Consider the following 5,483-nt stretch of genomic DNA (forward strand, 5'->3'; position numbering starts at 1 on the left):
GATGAATAAATGTTTTTAGAATTGTTCCACAGTTGAGGCATTTTTAATCTGGGCCAAAAATGGGGTGCGTGTGGTTATTACATGGCTTGATTAAGGTATACTTGAGGCTGACATGTGGTGTCAGTGCTGAAATATTTCTGGTCCAGCACAGGGCCAGCTGCGGACACACTGTTGGCTGAGATATGGCCACGTTATGGTCCTGCTCTGGCAAACCAGATCTGGACCACCCATTGACTGTCATTCTTTGCTGTTTGTGGGCCGAGTGGATGTGGATTAAGTGGGCCATCACCGGGCAGGACGAACTTTGCTACGCGGGTGTAGAAACAAATCGGGTGTTTCCTTTTTCATCATACAAATCAAACACAGCACCTCAGTTCTTGGGCTTGTACTTAGCCAATAAGGTGGCAGCCTCCCTAGCTAATACCCATTTAATAAATGGACATGAATACATTTGATGTTCTCTGTTCAATATACTTTACAAGAGTACAATTGATAAGAAACCTACAAGAATAAGCTGAAATAATTATGAACAAAACATATCGGCGGAATGTAATCCTCTCACCAACACACTGGCGCAGTTTGAAATATTGCCATGTTGGTTTATTGAGAAAAATTGAGCAGGTTGCAATTTTTCAACACAGGCCTTACATCTTACCCATGGTTTCCTCTCATCTGTAATTGTTCATAACACAACCTCGCTGAGGTCGTACGCCTTTAGCCTCAACGCTTTGTTTTGATCAAGGTCTTGTTTTAATATTTTTCCACACTATATCACAGGTCCAAACAAGACCCACAGAAATAGAAACTTCAACAAACTCCCTACCCCCCAGATACCGGACATACTCATATAAACATTATACGTACGTAGCTGGACATCTATAAAAGGAAAAAGAAATTAAACAAATAGATGAAATGACAAAAGAATTGGTTACGTTTTCATGCTGTCGGCTTCCATATCCTCAACAAAGGTTAAGATAGGCTGCCAAATAGTATGACATTTCCTAGTTGACCCTCTGACAGAATCTCTAATCTGTAGTTTAAGAACAGACATGAATTCAATGTCGGTGGATTCGGGTCCATTTAAACAAGTCTCCCGGTCAACATGCTTATTCCCCTCCTACCCCTCCTAGAGGAGCGTCAACCGGGGGCCACAGCAAACAGTGCAATGAATGGAGACAGCTCTACTGCTCTTCCAAACATCCTAGAGAAGGGCTCCGAGACAGTTTGCCAAAACGTGTAAAGCTTTGGACACGTCCAAAACACGAGCAGCAGAGCAGCTGGAGCCCGCCAGCGTCAGTCACACGTGGGATCGATGACGTCTTTGATCTTAGAAAGTCTGACTTTAGACCTGTGCGGGCGGTGTACAATTTTGAATTGAATAACAGCACGACATACAGAAGAGGAGAAAATTCCCTGTATTATTTTGTGCCAAGTTCCCTCTGAAATTGGTTCAACTAAATCTGTTTCCCATTTATTTTTAAGAGGTCTAAAGGCGTTGAATTGTATGTGTTGAGTAATTCCTAAATTACGCTTATAGCCCGCAGTTTTGTGACAGATTTACGGTTAAAAATTGAGTCTCACAGAGGAGTGGGAGGGCATGATGAGAAGCAATCCGAGTTCCAGGCTACAAAGTTCCAAAGCTGCAAAGTACCTCGTGTGATCTGGGAATACCACATGTCTGCAGCAACTGTTCGAAAGAGGGAAAATTGCCATCGACATAGAGATGCGACAGTGAGACCACCCCCTTATAGACCAGATTGCAAAGGCCTCATCCATCGCTGATGGGACAAACATGTGTTTTTTTTTGCAATTTCCGCAGCTTGCGATACCCCCCCAAGGGATAAGGATCTTCTGAACTGATTCCAGATTTTAATTGAGTGTATGATAACCGGGTTAAATGTGAAGCTAAATAGGCTTGTGTGAATGACACTTTAGAACACTATGAGGTTGCTGGAAGAGTGGACCCGACGGAGGCCGCCTCCAGAGTTGTTCAGTCGGCATGATGCCGTTCATGACCCAGTATAGCAATGCTCTTATGTTGGCCCAGCCGGTAATAATACAGGGAGTTTGGGAGAGCCATCCCTCCCATTGTACGAGGTCTCTGCAGTATACCTCTTTTAATTCTGTGTGTTTTTTTGTTCCAAATTTAAGCTGATATCGGATTGTTTAGTTTGGACAATAAAGATTTTGTTCAAAAAGGCCGCTCAATATCCTGCCTGAGATCAGATAATAGAGGCTGACAGTTCGCTGCATATAGATCTTTATGGGTATGTGCAACCCACCCCCCCGGGGTACTTCAATTTTCTTAGGGCTAATTTTAAGAGGAAATGAGGTTAAAGGCATCTGAGCAGCCAACAGACATCAGCTCGCCTTTCCAGATGTTAACTTTCTAGCCAGATATTAAGGAGAATTCTGTTACTTGGGGAGACTCAAAAGTGGTTGCGATATGTACAATAACATATCGTCCATGTAAAGCAAAACTTAAATCCCCCATCCTGCTTGCTGGATTCCCTTGTTATCGGCATTTTGATTCAGGGCTAGAGAAAGTGGGGATAACGGACACCCCTGCCTTGTGCCACATTGGAGCTCAAAGTAGGTGAACAGATCATTGTTGGTGCACACAGCAGCTATCAGACACACAGCAGCTATCAGACACAGCACAATTTATACATAAATTCTGCTCTCCAGCGTGTTGAAAAGACGGTCCCGCTCCACCCAGTCGCCTTTTCAGCATCAAGTGAGAGAACTACCTGGGTGGAGAGGGGCTGTAAAGGATATTCAAAAGGCGTCTGATGTTAAAAAAAAGAATAACGGTTGTTAATAAAAACCATTGAACGACACCCTCCAAGGGGTGCGCCAGAACTTTAGCAAGGATTTTAGCATAACTTTTTAATTAAGAAATTGGATGAAATTAGCTGCACTCAAGAGGGATTTTGTCTTTCTTTGGGATTAAAGAGATAACTGCCTGGCGCATGGTTGGAGGTAGGGGTTTCAATTAATGTCATTCTTCGAAGACGGACAGCAATAAAGGAGAGAGTTGGTCTGAGAATTTTTCTGTCCATTGGTCAACCTTCCGGTCCTGGAGATTTGCCACATTACATAGACCTAATTGCTGATGCTATCTCTGTGACTGAGAGGTCCCCCTCCAACTCGGCAGCCGTCCCCGGGTCTATAGAAGGGGAAAAAAAACTCCCAGCACGGAAGGGCTTCTAGATGAGTCGGTATAACGACTGATAAAAAAAAAATCTTTAAAAAGGCCTGTCCTGTCCTGCCCATGCCCCTCTCAGTTGGAAACTGAGGAGTATTGTACTCTGGGAGTATTGCTGTCCGTCATGCTCAGCGCGGAAAGTTGTATATCTGAAACCTATGAAAGAAGCAGCATAACAGCGAGTGAAAAGTAAAACAGACGTCCGACAGATTGATAAGTCCGGTAAATAAACAAGTCTGGTGTTCTCTGTGTCTAAATAAAATAGACCAGATAGTTTTGATCAAAAAATCCCGCAGATGTGTTCATTTCTGCGTTCGGCGAGCGGAAAGCCAATCAGTTTGGACGATCTAAACCTGACCTATCCCCTCTAACCGACCACGTAAGTCGATACAGAAATAAGCCCCGCCCACCCTCATGGACAGGTTGCACTCACACTGAGCAGCAACAGAGCGCCGCATCTACCACTCAGAGGAGAAGCCGAAAGATGATGTCATGTGACAGTGACACATACATCCATAGCTTGGTGGTTTTTTGGATATTTAAGTTCTGACCAAAGCAGCACTAAATATTCATTGTGTAAAATGTATTGACAAAACGTGCAACACCACAAACTTTTATTATTTAATTGGACCTACTTGCCGTATTTATTTGGTTTTTGATTTGATCAAAATTGTATTTGAGTAAAATGTTAATCAACGTGACTGCACTTGTTACTTATTGATCACAAATAATTATCTGATTTCAAATTGTAATATTCGTAATTATTTATTTATTTTTAAAAGGGCGAAAACCGACAGGACTTATTTCATTTTGAATATCTCAATAAAAACTATTATGAAGTGACATGCATCCTTGATTTGATTCTTTATACAGCCAGCCTATCAATTGTTTTTAAGCTCAATAGACACAGATAATATTTCAATGGAATCCCTCCCATTTGCCCGGGACATTGAAATCTTCCAGGACACGTGGACCAGCAGTAATTTTATTTCTGACTCTCTGGCCCCGTCAAAGTTAGGCTTAAAATGTAACAGAGCATCATATTGCCATGACTGAGAGTGACCAATACTGTATATTATGAATAATAATAATAATAATAATAATAATAATAAGGTCCTCCGGTCAGGCCAATTTCACCTCCTCACCCCTTATGAATACAAAATAAGTTCTTTCCACGCCGGGGTAGGCTTTAAGTTGGGATAGTGTACACCGTGTTCCAAATTATTAAACAAATTGGATTTCAGTGTCATAAACATTAGATTTTTTGTCTTTCAATTAAACTCATGGATGGTATTGTGTCTCCGGGCTCTTTGGATCACTGAAATCAATCTCAGACACCTGTGATAATTAGTTTGCCAGGTGATCCCAATTAAAGGAAAACTACTTAAGAAGGACGTTCCACATTATTAAGCAGGCCACAGGTTTCAAGCAACATGGGAAAGAAAAAGGATCTCTCTGCTGCCGAAAAGCGTCAAATAGTGCAATGCCTTGGACAAGGCATGAAAACATTAGATATTTCACGAAAACTTAAGCGTGATCATCGTACTGTGAAGAGATTTGTGGCTGATTCAGAGCACAGATGGGGTGGAGCAGATAAAGGCAGAATGAGGAAGGTTTCTGCCAGACAAATTCATGGGATTAGGAGAGCAGCTGCTAAAATGCCATTACAAAGCAGCGAACAGGTATTTGAAGCTGCTGGTGCCTCTGGAGTCCTGCAAACCTCAAGGTGTAGGATCCTCCAGAGGCTTGCAGTTGTGTATAAACCTACTATTGGGCCACCCCTCACCAATGCTCACAAGCAGAAACGGTTGCAGTGGGCCCAGAAATACATGAAGACTCATTTTCAAACGGTCTTGTTTACTGATGAGTGCCGTGCAACCCTGGATGGTCCAGATGGATGGAGTAGTGGATGATTGGTGGAGGGCCACCATGTCCCAACAAGGCTGCGACGTCAGCAAGGAGGTGGCGGAGTCATGTTTTGGGCTGGAATCATGGGGAGAGAGCTGGTAGGTCCCTGAAGGTGTGAAAATGACCTTGGAAAAGTATATAGAGTTTCTGACTGACCACTTTCTTCCATGGTACAAAAAGAAGAACCGTGCCTTCCGTAGCAAAATCATCTTCATGCATGAAAATGCACCATCTCATGCTGCAAAGAATACCTCTGTGTCATTGGCTGCTATGGGCATAAAAGGAGAGAAACTCATTGTGTGGCCCCCATCCTCCCCTGACCTCAACCCTATTGTGAACCTTTGGAGCATCCTCAAGCAAAAAATCT

Source organism: Zeus faber (assembly GCF_960531495.2).
Source record: "Zeus faber genome assembly, chromosome: 15".
NCBI classification, from domain to species: Eukaryota; Metazoa; Chordata; class Actinopteri; order Zeiformes; family Zeidae; genus Zeus; species Zeus faber.